General features: G+C 45.1%; 1 protein-coding gene across 4 annotated transcripts in view; it reads right to left on the minus strand.

Moving 5' to 3' along the window:
* The window catches only part of SLC24A3 (solute carrier family 24 member 3), a 497,947-nt gene extending 483,754 nt beyond the window's left edge, over window positions 1–14,193 (minus strand). Inside the window, exon 1 of one of the 4 annotated variants that reach the window (XM_017945044.3) lies at window positions 13,853–14,193. The gene's annotated coding sequence lies outside the window, so the exon portion shown is untranslated. Of the gene's footprint in view, window positions 1–11,475; window positions 11,822–13,438; window positions 13,709–13,852 lie in introns of those variants that run through there. The other 3 variants (XM_021921282.2, XM_017945046.3, XM_017945045.3) reach the window with 3 other exon arrangements.
* Between the last annotated feature and the right edge of the window lie 2,384 nt (window positions 14,194–16,577).

The following is a 16,577-nucleotide window of genomic DNA, read 5'->3' on the forward strand; positions in this document are numbered from 1 at the left end:
CACGAATCTTGACAAATTTTTTAAAAGCCTTTATCAAATGAAGAAGCACACTACGAAGAAGAAGAATCAACATTATAAAATGCCATTTCCCATAAATTATTTATAGATTTATCAAAACCTAGAAGGATTTGGAGAAAATGTAAAGGATTATAAATTCATCTGGAAAGATAAATGAGTGATAATAATAAATAGTCTTTTTCAAAACAAGAGGAAAGATGTCTTGACCTACCAGATAATTAACATGCTAATAAGTTACAATTAATTAATGAGTAAATATAACAAAATAAATATCATTAAATATTTGCCTCTGGTACATAAGAGAATAGGCATGGAATAAAAGTGATACCACAAATGTGGAGGTAGAGGAAACAGTAGTCAATAAACAATTCTGGAATTAACTATAAATATGTTAATCCATTTAAACTAAATTTTAATCTTATGCTAAAATAAATTCCAAATGAAGTAAAGAGTTAAATTTTTAAAAAAGTAAACCATACAAATAGGGGTGGGGCGACATAAAGAATTATGTGGAATAAATACATGACTGAGAGCCTGAATCTAAGAATAGGAGGATGAAAAAATACAAGGGAAAGAGATATGGTGTGGGCCAGATAACATGAGAATCTTCTCTATGCCAAAAAAAAAAAAAAAATGAACAAGACTTTTGAAATAGGGCAAAGTAAAATAAAATATATAAAAGCTCTTACAAAACATATCAATTGATACACGAAAAATATTTGTTAAACCAATATCCACCCTCGATAAAAACTCTCAGAAAACTAACATGAGACGGGAACTTACTCAATTTGATAAACGCAATCGATGAAAAACCTACAGCAAATAGCATACTTAACAGGGAAGGACTAAATATTTTCCCCCTAAGATCAGGGACACAAGACAAGGATGTCCATTCAAACTCAATATTGTACTAGAAGTCTTAGCCATTGCAATAAGTCAAGAAAAAGGAATTACAAACCCTGGATCTGAGTGTTTTTAGCAACTCTGTTCATAAATTAACAAAACTAGAAACAACCCAAACGTTCTTCAACATTAAATGGATAGACAAACTATTGTACATCTGTATAGTGGAATACTACTCAGCCATAAAAAGGAATGAACTACTGATGTGCAAAATGACTTAGATGAAGTTGAGAAGCATTGTACTGAGTGAAAGAAGCCTGTCTCAAAAGATTACAAACTATAGAACTCCATCTATGATGTTCTCAAAAAGACAAAACTATAGTAACAGAGAACAAATCAGGGTTCAGAGATGGAAGAAGTGTATGAATACAAAGGGGTAGCTTGAGGGAGTTTTTGGGGTGTGATACATTGTTCTGTACCCTGTCACTCAATTTTAAGGGTTTTTCATTTTAAAAGCAGGATCCAAAACATTATATGTAGTATGATATCAATTTAACATATGTAAGGGAAGAAATATTCCACAATGCTGGAAAAATACTGGAATTGACCTGTCCTCATGCCCAGATTTACTCAAAATAGGTACAATGAGTTTTCTTTCTGCACGTGGCCCAACAACCACCTGTGATTTCAAACAACCAAACTGCAGAATGCCATTCAAAAGGCCCTTAATATCACGCTTATGAAGCCTGGGTTCTGAAGGTCCTAGGAAAATTTTATTTCTTTGGAAGTATCTTCAAATCACAACCCAGAATTCCAACAACAAGGATGAAAAAAGTTGAAAACCCGAAAGCTCAAAGACTCCTAACAAAACGAATTAATGGCCACTCATTTTCAAAATAGTCAATCATCCTAATGGTCATATGAGGTTACAACCCAGGTAGAAGGTGGTGAACCAACGATGCAAACTCTCTCCTGAAGCAACCTAGGAGCATTTCAACGGCCAGTGTTTCTGATTAAACAAATCTCTTTTTTGTCACAAGAAGTGGCTCACCCTGAAAATTCCTAATTTTTCCCATGTACTAACTACACTAAACGCCAAAACATTCCCAGAAAGATTCCAGCATTTCAGAAGAATTTCAGAATTTGAAAAAAATTTTTACCAAGAGTCAGTTTGCATTAAATATTTTTTATAACCTTAACTTTCTGGAGTTTTTAAAGAATTTACTAAGCAAGGAATCAGAAAGCCTGGGTTCTGGCCCCAATTCCAATTTCCTTTGACATTAGTTTCCTCAAAAGTAAAATAGGATGTTAAGATTGAACGGTCCCCAAGAGCTTCTCCATCTCTAATACTCTAGGAAACAGAAAATGGTGAAAGTAACATTGCAAGGGCCATGGCTAAGCTGCTTGAATGAACAAACTACTCAAATAAGCTATTTTCATGAAGCATTCATTCAGAAATACTGTGCAAATGACAGAAAAAAATTCATTAATCAAAGAAACTGTTAACAAGCCATGCATGGCCGTTATCCAGCACGTAGCTCAGGTTACCGTACCTGACAGTAATAAAAGTGCATCCATGGAGAAAACCCTTCATGGTTCAATTTTACTAATGTAGACTGACCTGCCCCAAATTGCAAGAAATCCTTTGTGTAGAGTGCAAAATTATTTGGGGTAGAATTTCCTTAATTCTTGATGTTATACTTTTTAATTGACTTTTTTGGGGAATAAGTGACATAAATTACTGGACTGCTCCTTTCGTACTAAAAGACACATGGGTGTGCAGCATAAGGGATCCTTGTGGTGTTGGATCTGCACCATATCTTGACTGTGATAATGAACACACAAACCTACACAGGTGATAAAACTGTGTGTAACTCAATACACTCACACATACATACACACACACACACACACCCGTGGGTACAGTAGTCCTCATTCATCCTCAGTTTCACTTTCTGCTGTTTCAGTTACCTGCAGTCAACCATGGTCCAAAAATATTAAATGGAAAAATCCAGAAGTAAGCAATACCTAAGTTTTAAATTGCCACTGTTCTGAGTAATGTGATAAAATCTCAAGCTGTCCTGCTCTGTCCCGCCTGGGACATAAATCATCCCTTTGTCCAGCTGATCCACTCTGCAGCCACTTAGTCACTCAGTAGCCCGCGTGGTTATCAGATCGACTATCACAGTGTGGCAGTGCCTGGGTTCAAGGTGAACAGTAGCCTAACGCTATGTCACAGGCCTACGTCATGCACCTGACTTCATCTCTTTATGTAGGCCCTGTATCATCTCACATCATCACCAGAAGGGTGAGCACAGAATAAGAAGACATTTTGAGAGAGAAAGAGAGACCACATTCTCATAATCTTTCTTACAGTATATTATAATTGTTCTATTTTATTGTTAGTTATTGTCAATCTCTTACTGTGCCTAATTTCTAAATTAAACTTTATCATAGTTATTATAGGTATAGGACAAAGCATAGTGTATGTAGCATTCAGTACTATCCATGGTTTCAGGCATTCACTGGGATGTCTTGAATCGTATCCTCCATGGATATTGAAGGACTACCACAAAAATAACACTGGAGAAATCTGAATAAAGTTAGTGGATTCTATCAATGTTATTATTCCGGTTATGATATTATACTATAGTTTTGCAAAATGTTACCATGAAAGGAAATGGCAAAATGTGTAAGAGATGTCTCTGTATTACTTCTCCCCCACCCTGCCAGGTGGAGTTTGGCTCTTGTTGCCCAGGCTGGAGTGCAGTGGCGCAATCTCAGCTCACTGCAACCTCTATCTCCTGGGTTCAAGGCTCACCAAAACCTCTGCCTCCTGGGTTCAAGTGATCCTCCTGCTTCAGCCTCCTGAGTCCCTGAGATTACAGGTATGCACGACTTTGCCCGGCTAATTTTGTATTTTTAGTAGAGATGGGGTTTCAGCACGTTGGACAGGCTGATCTCGAACTCCTGACCTCAGATGATCCACCCACCTCGGCCTCCCAAAGTGCTGGGATTACAGGCGTGAGCCACTGTCCCCGGCCCTCTGTATTACTTCTTATGACTATATGTGAATCTGAAATTCTCTAAAAAAATTTTTTCAATTTAAAAAAAAGGGGGTATGGGGAAGATTAAGCCTTCTCTCTACTTCTGACCATTAGTTCTACCAAGAGGCAGTAGTTCTTCCCAGCTTCATGTGTACAGTAGTTTAAAAGAGAAGGGAGGAAGGAAAGGAACGGAACAGAACGGAACGGAACGGAACGGAACGGAAAGGAAAGAAGTTAAATAATTTGGGATGGCCCTGCTATATATCTAAATAAATTATTTAGCAGTTTCTTACTCATAGTTGTGAGGGCTGAATACATCTTGAGTCTAGGAGACTGTTTCTGTTGAAAAAACCTTCCCCATTCCCAGATTCCTCTCCTATTGGATTCTCAGAAGTAACCAGGTCTTTTCCCTCAAGACAGGATACTGAGTGATCTTTCTCTGCGAAAACTGACCACCCCCGATAGAGATCTAAAACTTGAGATATGAAGCATTGCCCAATAAAATAGCCCAGTTAGATAGCCTTACAGAGATATTCACAATCAACAAGACCCTCTTTGCACAATTTCCGGTCATCTTTTCAACAGCACCACCTAAATATGAGTGGTGGCCAAAGATCCCCTGACATCTGAAGAAAGCATATACAACATGAAAAACAAGACAAAACAAAGGAACAACAGCAACTTGAAAAAACAGAGTCCATATGGGGAAAAGAAAACCTCAATACTACTATGAATCTACTTAGGGATATGGGAGATAATATTGTACCACTGAAGCGGAACAGGATGCTACTAAAAATAGCTTCCACAGGAAGAAGAGCTCTTGGAAATTAAAAATATGACAGCAGAAATTAAACACCCAGTATAAGAGTTGGAAGACCCGGTTTAAAAAAATTTATAGAAATTACAGCAAAAGGATGAGAGAAATTGGAGAGAAAAGATAAGAAAATTAGAAGGTCAATCCAGGAAGTCAAACACCCAAATAACAGACAATCCTGAAAGAGAAAAGGGAGTACTTAGGATGGAGAATATTATAAAAGGGAAGTTCCCAGACCTGAAGAAGACAAGCTTCCAAAGAGAACCTGGTGAAAGATCCAAGAAAATGAATGAAAATAGATCCACCCCAATCATATAATTGTGACATGACTGAAGATGAGGAAAAAACAGACCATTAGGAGCAAAGCAAAGAATAGACATGCTCTTGGGTGGGGGATACAGGCTTCCAAAATGATTAACCAAAGACAGCACCAGATTTCTCAGAGGCAACAATGGAAGCTAGAAGACATTCAAGCAATGCCTTCAAAATTCCAAGGCAAATGAGTTTCAACCTAAATTCTTGACCCAGCCTAACTATCTTCTAAGTGTAGAGGTAGAAGGAATATATTTTAAAACACATACAGTCTTGAATCTTTACTTTCCACACTCCCTATTGTAGGAGGCACCTGGAGGGTATGACCCTCAAAAAATGTACACTGAAAATTCAGGAATAAGCCAAGAAAGATGCATACCTGGGTTCCAGGGAGCAGGGCTTTCATCCCAAGGGAAAGTTAAAAGAAATATGCAGGATGAAGCTGAAGGTGATGGCAATATGACAGCTGGCAACAGACTTTACAAGTGACCTGTCCAGATCAGAGTAGGCCAGAGGAATCTGGTGAAGACTTCCTCCAAAGAAGACGTCCTGGAATACTTAGTGTCCCTGCACATATTGAGAGGAGACGGAAGAGCCAGGTGTGAGGGTTCACACCTGTAATCCCAGCAACTCAGGAGGCTAAGGCAGGAGGACTGCTTGAACCTAAGAGTTTGAGGCTGCAGTGAGCTATGTTCATGCTACTACACTCCAGCCTGGGCAACAAAGCAAGATCCTGTCTCTAAAAAGAAAAGGAAATCTAGGCAACTGGAGAGAAGTTTAAGTTTAAATTTGTGGTGAAGGCTTAGAAAATGAAGCAGAAAAACACATATTCATTCACATTCAGGACAGGAAATTTAAGTACAGTGTATTTCGTAGCTCAGTGATGAACAGCAAAATGTGCTTGTGATAAGGTAAATACTAACCTTTAACCCTTTGGTTCTTAGCTTTGGCTGCTGAGATACACTGGCACCAACTGTATCGCTTTTGTATAAAATCCCAATGCCCAGGCCACAACTGGGAACATGACAATAGAATTTCTGGGAGGTGGGACTCAGATATGAGTAATTATTAAAGTTCCCTAAGTGATTACGATGTGCAGACGAGACTGAGAAGCACAGAGCTAACCACAGATGCAATGTTTACCCTCATGCATACTATTCCAACATCTTTATCTGCAGCCGCAAATGCTTATCATCTTGACTTTCAACTGTCAGCTCTATATTCCACCTGGATGCTCTCAAAGTACAAATCTTCAAAAATAAATGTTTCATATTCTGTTTTAAACATGGCATTATTGACTTGCTGAGGTCACCAATCCCTTCTCCCACCCCTTTTGTTCTATTGTCAAAGTCCTAATCCGGAAACCTGCTCCTTTCTCTGTCCTCTGCGGGTTCAATTCCATGGCAGACTGGCTGACTAAAGTGAAAATGACATTTGCTGAGATCAAACAATGCAGAAATGCAAAGTGAGAAAGGAAGAGAAATATTTGTTGCAAATATTGCAAATGTAAAAGTTGCAAATGTGAAAGTCCCTAAACTAGGTCACAGATGAGCTGACTTTATTTGTTCGCTTTCTCCTAAAAATAAATCGCTATTGACAAGCCAACAACGATTGCTAGATTTCATGATTTAAATAAGTGACGTTTATTGGTTCAGACAGTTCCAGGAATGACGCAGGTCTTTCCTTGTTCCCTGGAGTTCCCACCTAAGCACCTAAACGTGAAAAAGTCATGACCAACACGCTCCATGGTCCATGGATGGGTCCAGCTAACATGAGTTTCTACCCAAGCCTCAAATATCTATGTATAGCCATTCTAATCCCACCCACCTCCCTTTCTACGTGTCAATCACATTAAATGGCCAAGGCTTCATTTGGGGTCTATTCCTATAACCAGGTCCCCTGATGGTGGTCCCCCACAGTGTTTGGGGTGCCATCTGATATCCTCCTCTGAAGTGAACTAAAGCAGCTGTATCTCCAGCACCTGCACAAACCCTTGATGTGAGCCCATGTTTTAATTGACTTTAATCTACCAATCTGATATTGAGAAATGGTATTTTATTATTTTTAATTTGATTTTCTTGTTAAAACTGAGATTAAGTTTGTTGTTTGTGTCTGTTGGTCATCTGCAATTGCTTTATTGTAAATTGCCCATCTGCATCTTTTGCCCATTTTTCTATGTTTGCCTTTGTATCCCCCATTGTTCCTTAATCTTATTCCCTTTATTTTTCAGGTTCCAACTTTTCCTGACCACCACAGCCTCCTCCATGCCATGCTGTATTTCTCATCCCAATCTCTCACAATTCATGAAAATTACTTATTCAGCACCTCTCTTCTCAGTCAAGCTTGAACACCACGAGGGTGAACATCAGGGTGTCCCTCAAAGACAACACAGCCACCCTAGCAACTAGTAAAGAGCCTGCCATTTGTTGAATGAACAAACGGGTGAAGGTCCCTATGTCTTACGCAACTGGAGTCCAGACAGGAACTCCCTCAAGGGATCCCACTGAGAGAGTTTCATGAAGGAACAGTCTACAAGGGTAAGTGTAGGGCTGGGAAACCAATAAGGGATAATGTGGCCCGTCCAGGACTAGCAACAGCAAGGAGCATTGCCTTTCCAGGTTGGAAGTGGAACAGGAAGAGAACAGCAGGGGGAATCTTAGGACACCTGGAGCCCATCGCCACTTGGTTCATACAAAACCTTATTCCATCTGGGTCCTTAATACTTCACATTCTCAAATCCTACAGGATAATCCTGTTTGTGAAACCATTGCAAACAATAAATATAAATAATTGCCAAACAAACTCTACAGAAAAAGCAGGGGAAAATGGGCCAGAAAAAAAAAAAAATCCAAATTACCTTCCTGGCAGCACAACCCATTTGCTTTGCAACTTTGGGAACATTTTCTAACCACCCCATACCTCAGTTTCCCCATTATGAAAGTCCATGTACTATTATGCCTCCAAAAAGTTCTTTTGCTCAAAGAAAAGAAACCTCCATACAGAAAAAGAAAATTGCCAAAATTTTGTCCTATCAGCCAACTTCCACCAGGCCTTGGAATTCTCAGCAAATAGCTAGTTTTGCAATTCTTTTAGCTTCGCCAACCCTCCAGGGTGAAAAAAAAAAAAAAAAAAAAAAAAAAAACTTCCCACAAGGATTTGAGGCTTGCAAGTGGAGGAAATCTTTGAGAAAAATCTGGGTTGATGAGAAGCTAAGAAAAGCCAAGAGGAAAGAGACATATCTATATATGTTTATGCAAAAAATAGAAAAGGTTGAAAAGCAATGTGTTTCTAAAATACTGCTTCTATGAAACCAACCTTCTGTTACTCCTTACTCCTCAGTTAACTGAAAAAGGCAGGGTGATTCCCCGTCTTCTATTCATGTCCTCCTCCGCAGAGGCTGGAAAATGCAGCAGCACGCAGCCCTGACGTAGGTGGACTTGGGTTCAAACCCCACCACTGAACAGACACTAGGCACTGCACTCCCCCTTTCTTCAGCTCAGTGCTATCCCATGAGAAATGGGTAATGATATTGAATCCGCTGGACTGAGAGCAGAATCATGTTATCAATGGCAAAACCTTCAGTTACTTTTGCTCATGGCAATAAAACCCACGCCAGCCAATGGGCTCCTAACACAAGATGACTAGTTTTTACCACAGGCACTGTAGTTCAGCGATCAAAAGAGCATCTTTATTTAACAAATACCTTTCACACTTGCCTCTGTATTTAAGATATTTATATATCTTCTGAGCTCCTACTATGGGGCCAGTGACTGGGGTACAGAGGTGAGGAAAGTTCATAGGGTCCCTGACCTCCTGGAGCCTAGAATCTGGGGAAGAGGAGATATCAAGCAAATCATGACCAAATAAATACATAATTACTAACGGTGATAAACGCTATGAAGGGAACATATGGTGTATTCAGACAGAGAAATGGAGGGACCCAGTCAGGAAGATCTCGAGCCAGGTAGTGAGGAATTCACTAGCCATGGTGGACAAAGCAGTCCAGACAGTGGGACCAGCATGCGCCAGGAATCTGAGATCAGAAGAATCATAGACCTTTTGAGGAGCAGAGGAAAAGCCAGAGTGGGGATGTGTGGAAATAGAAGGGCGAAACAAAGCTGGAGATTCCAGCAACCCTTACACTGGGCCATAAGAAGGATTAAACAGCTGTGGTCATCGCCATAGGAGGAAGGGGCAGCCACAAGGGCAAAGACGGGCTCTCAGCTCTGCAATTTAAATTTGCAGTTCAAATACCCACTGCAACCTCTTTTTCAAATACCACTTCTAGATCCCACACCAGCTAAAATAAGCAGCAATATTTTCATGAGCGGAAGATATTTCAAAGATAATATACGCATACATACATATGTCTGTGTGTATGTCTGTCTATATATGTTTGTATGTATGCACATATGTGATATTCACCTTAGCCACCTTGGGAAATGTCTACATTCACTACTAAGTTACGATCCCTTCGGATCCTCGGGTTTTTAAAAAGGCAGCCACAACATTATCTCCCACAGCAGAGGCTCTTATAATGTGACCCTATACTCCTCCACTGAATGACTGCTGGTATCTATGCCCTTCTCCTTTAACGTGGGCTGACATCTCACACTGCTTTGACTAACAGAAAATAGTGAAAATGACATTCTGTGACTGTGACTTCTGAGGCTAGGATATAAACATGCCATACACTTTCACCTTGTCCTTTTGGGATACCTGCCCTCGTGACCTAGATGTCATGCTCTTGGGAAGTTCAAAGCGAGCCACGTAAAGAGATCACATGGAGAGGCCATGTGTGGGTGTTGTGGTTGGCAGCCCAGCTCTGAGGGTCCAGCGAACAGCCACGTCGACCCCAGGTGTGGGAGAGGTGTCGCTTCGGACGACTCCACATGCAGCTGTCAAGCCACCCAGCTTCGCAATCTTCCCAGCTGAGGTCCCAGATGTAATGGAGCAGAGACAAGCCATCCCCATTACCCCTAACCAATTCCTGACCCAAAGTGTCCATAAGCAAAAAAATTAAATGGCTGTTTTACACCACTAAGTTTTGGGGTGATGTGGTATGCAGCAACTAGTATAGAAAGTATCTCAAAGTATATACATACATACATGCACATATGTACATATGTGTATGTATATGTAGTGTATATGCATGTGTGTGTATTTTTTCCTTTTTTCTGTTTTTCAGACAGGGTCGCACTCTGTTGCCCAGGCTGGAGTACAGTGGCACAATGATGGCTCACTGCAGCCTCAATCTTCTGGGCTCAAACAATCCTGCCACCTCAGATCCCAAGTAGCTGGGATTACAGGAATGCACCACCACACCCAGCTAACTAAAAAAAATTTTTTTTTAGAGACGGGGTCTCACTCTGTTGCCTAGGCTGGTGTATATTTTTTCTTAATTACTAATGACCTCCCTGAGAACCTTCTAGAGAAAAAGTCTAGAATTACTCCTCAGTTAGAATCCCTGGGCTTTATCCACACTACTTCTGGAAAAAAAATGGCTGGGTAGTTTACGTCAAAGAAAAATAGAACACTTTTAAACCACTCAAAATATCCAAAAGTAATCTATTCTCATTGCAAAAAGGAAAGAAAATCCTCCTCAGCAAATCTAACACCTTATTTTAATTGGCTTTGAAAAAAGAGATCAAAATGAGATCTTCATCCACGACAACTAAATAGGGCAACTACAGCTCATTGCTTTCCACCACTGAAGGCTCATGCCTCTGAAAAGAGTGTCTGCAGATTAAATAAAATAATACCTATAAGGTGGGCATAGCGCACTGCCTGGCACATAAGAGCCCACCAAATTCCAGTTATTATTATTGCTTTTGTTGTTGTTAGAATTAACATTTTTCTTGATTCCAGCACTAATTCTTCCTGACCTAAATTAAGCAGACCTCATGTTACACCTCAGCAGAAAAGAATCAATGTAGATTCTTACTGCATTTAACCAAATACTGAATACACGGAAAATGTTTTCAGTATATAACCAAAACTTTTCAGTACATAGCCAAATCTGAGTTTCGTCAGATGTCTAGAAAGGGATCTTGAATTCCGTATGATTAGAAATGTTATGTTATGAAACATTATATAAGTATCACACGTCTCTATTTTGCTTTGGTAAAAGAACTGTCCTTTAAAGAAGGAAAGTAGAAAGTAAGGAAGGGAGCAGGAAGGAAGAAAGAATGAAGGAAAGAGAGAGGGAGGAAGGGCCAACAAAAGGAGGGAGGGAGGGAAAGGTCAATATGTGTTAGAAAACAAGCTTCTGAGAAGTTACATTTGACAATCATTGCATGGCTTTCAAAGTGACTAAATGAAAATATTACTTTTGATCATTATGAAGGTACCCCCTATGGGATTATATAAATATTACAAAGCTACACCCAAATGGTGGTCTGAATACAAGAGGACAGAGTTGGGAAAAAAGAACCAGGTTACCTCAGGTTGGTTTTTTCCTCTACTCTTCGAATGCTGTGTGACTTTAAGCTAATCACTCAGCCTCTCTAAGCCACAGGGTCTTCAAAACAATGCTCCATTCCAAACTTCAGTATCTGTACCAAAAGGACCGCCAGGTAGTGTGTGCCCCAAGTTTCCAGGGTAAAAGTCACCACTCAAATGCTTCGGTGTGCCAAATGACAACTCCCCATGCAAAATTATCATTTGCAGATTCACCATTAATTAATATGTTAAAAAGTATCTCGAAAAACCTGTGTGTTGCTGCAAAATACTACTGTGCATCACATACTGAAATCATCAATATCTAATGGAAGAAAAGTGATTGGAGACCATTTCAACTCACATGTCATTGGGGGGCAACACAGGGAGGCTGGCTGGCATCCTCCTTAACATTGTTGGCTTTTGCCCGTTAGATCTTCAGTTATTGGGGTGTGGAGGGGTCCTAAGACCAACAGAGATGAGAAGGGAGGAAGAGGAAGTGAGAGGAAAAAAAGAATATGAAAGGTAGAAAGGAGAAAGGGACAGAGGGAGAGATGGGGAAAGGGCTGTGCTATAGAACTAAATCTGAGTCAGTGGCACCTGAACAGAAATGTCACTGCCAGGGAAACCATTTCAAAATGACATTCCGGTCCCCAGGTTTCAAGCTTGCAGAGTGTCTGGCCCCCTCTCCCCCCGCCCCCAAATCTCAGCTTTTCAGAGCCCAGGTAGCCCCCTGTCATTGACTGACTTAAGGTCCACCCTTCACCCAGAAAAAAATGTCTTTTACGTTCTTGAAAGTGGTGGGAACTCCATGTCTCATAGAGCCCCAAAATACCAGAAAAAATGGCCAGCGTGTAATCCACTTGGAATAGCCCTTTGCAAAGGTGGCATGAACTATAAACTGGTTTTTTACTAGAAAAAAAAAAAAAGGAAAATAAAAAGGGGATTAGCGAAAACCCCCTTAGTGAGACTCTCAGTAGACTGATGTCTGGCAGATGTGAATCTGCCCTGGGAGAGAGTCTGCTTCCCTCACACCGGCACAGCCCCCTTCCTGATGTCAGAACCCAAGGCTACGGGATCTGAGATCCAGGAGAGCAATGGAGAGAGCCGTGGAGTCTTCAACAGCTTCACTGAAGACCAAGACGGACTCTCTGCTATTACCATATATGATGAAGTCCGTCAAGCGGTCTGCTAAGACCTGAACGAAGACTGACGCCTGTTCAGCTTCCCCACCAAGCAGGAGACCAGCCAAGCTGGGGGAAACCCCTTTTTAAATTCACGGCACCTGTGAAAATATTTTATAGTGACTATCAAAATGTCTTTATTCTGCACCTCATAACACCTTGCATTAGAGCTACGTCAACCTTAACACCACAGCACACATACTTGTGACTGTTTTTTTGTTTTGTTTTGTTTTGTTTTGTTTCTTTCCTCACCATCCTTTACATGGTTGTTTCCCCACGAATCGTGCCACTTCCACAGCCGGGATATAAAACCATTTTACAACAGTTAGTCTCTCATGTCTTTCCTTCGTTTTTTAGACAGCTGAATCACAGGGTAGAAACTGTTTCAGCAGACAACTGTTCTAAGCACACAAGATCTATTTCAGCTCAAGAAAGGCCAAGGACAAAGACAAAAGACAAAAGTTGTGAGTTAAAGGGCAGACCCTGCGCAGAGCACCGGGAGAGGAGCGGACAGTGTGATGCGTGGTCCACTGCAAACCATTTCTTCCACAGCCGTATCTCTGCAAAAGGGACTGCTAGGGAATAAGTCCCTGTCTTCCCAGTGAGTGGTCATTTTAGGAGAACAAGTCCTCTACTAGCCCGTAGCTGGAGGGCCAACACTTTTTCCCTCCCCAAAGTTCCCGGCACCTGTTCTGAAAGGGGGGTGAAGAGCTCTCTACTCGGACCGTCCCGCCAGCTTTCTGTATGGAGAACATACAGACAACTGTGTGTTAAGCAGTCACCTTGAATCCTTCAGCAAGCCGAGGAGTGTACAGGTGGTCACCTGCACAGGAGCCGGGTTTACCAGCACAACTTTATCCCTGGCCTTGGGGCTGATGGAGGGCAAGACTCCCCGCCACCGCCACCAGCAGTCCTCCAGCTCGCGAGTAAGCAGCGCACAGGCGGGCACAGGTAAATGTTCCCAGGGCGGCCAGGCGGCCAAGCCTGCCGGCTGCTGGCGCTCAGGGTCCCCACCTCCCATGCCTCTGCGTGGGGCAGGGGGAGTCCTCGTGCCCAGCACCCCACTCCCCCCGCCAAGCCAGCCCGCTTACGCCGGGGCTCCGGCCGGGCCGCCCGCAGCAGCCCCGCGCCCGGCCCCGGGAGCCCCGAGCCTCCGGAGCCGCAGCGCCCACTCGGGGCAGGCAGCATGCACTCACCCTTCTGCTCTCGCAGGCTCGACAGCGACCAGAGCAGCAGCGCCACCAGACCAGGAAGCCAGGCTGGCTCAGCAGAAGGTTATCCGGCGGCGGCGGCGGCGGCGGCGACGCGCGCGGTCCTCGTCGCCGGGCGGCCGCATCCTCGGGCGGCCGGGTGGCGGCCTCGGCGGGCGGCGGCCGCTCCTATCGCGGGCGGCCGCGGCGGGGACGGCGGCAGGAGGCAGCCCTGCGCGCAGCAGCCGCGCGTCCTCGCTGCGCTCCCACCCGGCCGCCGCCTCCGCCTCCTCTTCCTCCTCCTCGCCGCTGCCCGTCTCCTCGTCGTCGCCCTCGTCGTAGCTATCGCCCAGTCCCTCCTCCCCTCCCTCCTCCTCCTCCTCCTCCTCCTCGCCGCTCGCCCGCGCCGCCGCCTCCCGGCTCTCGGGGTCCCGCTCCTCCTCGCGCGCCATGGCTCCCACGCTCCGCGCCCGCGCTCGGCCTGGGGCGGCGGCGCGGCGGGGGCGGCGGGGGCGGCCGGGAGGCGGGGGCGGCGGGGGCAGAGGAGGAGGAGCGGGGGAGGACCGACGGGAGGAGGGCCCGCCGCTGGCCAACTCCGCCGGTTGGCGAAGCCACCCCGGGCTGGCTCTGGCCTCGCCGGCTGCAGGAGCGCCTCGCGGGGCCGTCCGCCTATTCCATGGTCCGCGTGCTGGGGGCCGGGTCCGGGCTGGAGCGAACAGGGAGCACCGAGAGAGCTGGGAGCATGAGCTAGCGCGGCTCCCGGCAGCCTGCAGCGGCGAAGCTGGTCGGGCCGCGGTTGGCGGGGGGCAGTGCCTGGGACACAGCCCGGCGCTGGCCGGCACGGCGGGGAGGGGGCGCGCGGGGAGGAGACTGGGCTGGGGAGGGATCCCTGTGTGCAGTTCTTCAACCCTTCCGTGCCAGGGGAAGGGGGACGGCGCAGGGGCCCCCTCTCGGGAAGCACACACGCTGCCTCCCAGAGGCCGATCTTCACCAAGAAGGATTCGCTGGAAACTTTCGGAAAAACCGAGGGGCTCTTCAGCCTCCTCTCTACTTGCTACCTGGAGTCGGGGCGCCGCGAGTGCACTTGGCTGCCCGAGCCCAGCCGCTGGCATCGCCTCTTCTCGCGGGCCTCCCGGGTTTCCCTCTGCCCCCTTGCGGGGATCCCCCTGTGCGCCCGACTCGGAATCTGGAACAGGCCTTCCCAGTGGCTGTTGGTTCCATGAGGGTGTCCGGGCTCCCCCCTCTGGCCTGGGCTCACACTTCGCTTTCTATTCGTGCTGGACGAAGCCCAACACTGTGGCTGATCGGAAGTGGGGACGGCGGGCAGGGTCCCTGGAGAGGCGGCCTGAAGAGGCTCCTGGCCTTGTGCAGGTAACAGCAGCCTGCCCTATCTCCGACGTTAGAGCCTTAGTCCTCCCATTTTCCCCATTCCAGGTCTCCTGCCTCTCCTTGCTGAAGGTGTGGGCTGCCTTAGAGATGGCTGGGCTCACGACCCTGCAGAAGGTGCCCATTTGAAGGGGACCCCTGGCCATCCCAGACACAGCCCACTCTCCCTCATTGGGCTTCCTTGGATTCTTCCCAGATGCTACCCTGGGGCTGCTGGCTGGGCTGAGGAGGAGATGCCGTTGTGGTGGGGCTGAAAACAAAAGTCCTTGTTGAGAAAGGGATCACCTGAAACCAGGTGTCTGTCTGAGTGACTATCTCCATGGAATGCATTCAGATCAGGGAATCTGGCTTCATACCCTAAGGAGGTGGGAAGGAAGCAGGGAACCTCTGTACAGGGCTCTCCAGTCTAGGTCAGGGAGGGCCCGCAGAGTTCAAAGGTGTCCCCACCTGTGACTGACCTTCTACCACCCCCCGCCACCCCGATCTCCTCCCAGACAATTCCTGACAGCATCTGGAGACAGCAAGGTCACAGCAAAGGGCAAAGGAAGTGGTCATAGGTGGCCTCCTTTCCACAGAAAGGCCATTTCACCCAGGAAGACCAGAGACTTTTCCTTTCTGGGTATACCATTTATTACTGCTGCTCTCAGCCTGGCATCTTCCAGACACTCAGGGTACCTCCCCCACAATGCCTGAGTGGTTTTCCCTTTGCTTTGGCTGCAGATACTAAGGAGGATGTAAAAATATGAGTTCATCCATGCTGGAGCGTGTAGGGAGAATTCTCTAGTTGTGTTATCTCCATCAAGCTTTTGGAGACACAGAAAAGAAAGTTTAGTAGGTGAGAAGAATTCAGCTAACCAGGAGAGACATTCAAATTGTGTTTTCTAGTGAAAACAAGGGAAAATAAAAGGTGAGAGAAGGAATCTGGAATTAATTGAGTTAGGAAATGAACACCAGCTCCAGGGCAAAATACCATAGGCTCAAGGAATTGTGTAATCTGGTGATGGAGGGGGGAGTTAGGAAGGGAGCCAGGAGGAAGGAGAATAACCAGGAATTGGCAATTTCTTGGAAATTATCTCAGCACCAGGAGTGTGTGTGTGTGTGTGTGTGTGTGTGTGTGTGGTGGGGGGGGTGGAGGGAGAGCACTCCTGTGGCACATAGAAATGATGATTGGGTTGCTATTCATTCTGACAGATTTTGGAGTGAAGGGCACCATTAAAGTAAAGCACAAAGAGCAATTCCTTGGGCGACCAGGCACCACCTAGGGAAGAAAGGTGGGGATCCTGGTCCCTAGGCTGGCAGCAGCTGAGACCTGGTAGGTTCCTCAGCCCACCAGGTTATGGCCAAG

The sequence above is a fragment of the Papio anubis genome, chromosome 16, assembly GCF_008728515.1.
Source record: "Papio anubis isolate 15944 chromosome 16, Panubis1.0, whole genome shotgun sequence".
NCBI classification, from domain to species: Eukaryota; Metazoa; Chordata; class Mammalia; order Primates; family Cercopithecidae; genus Papio; species Papio anubis.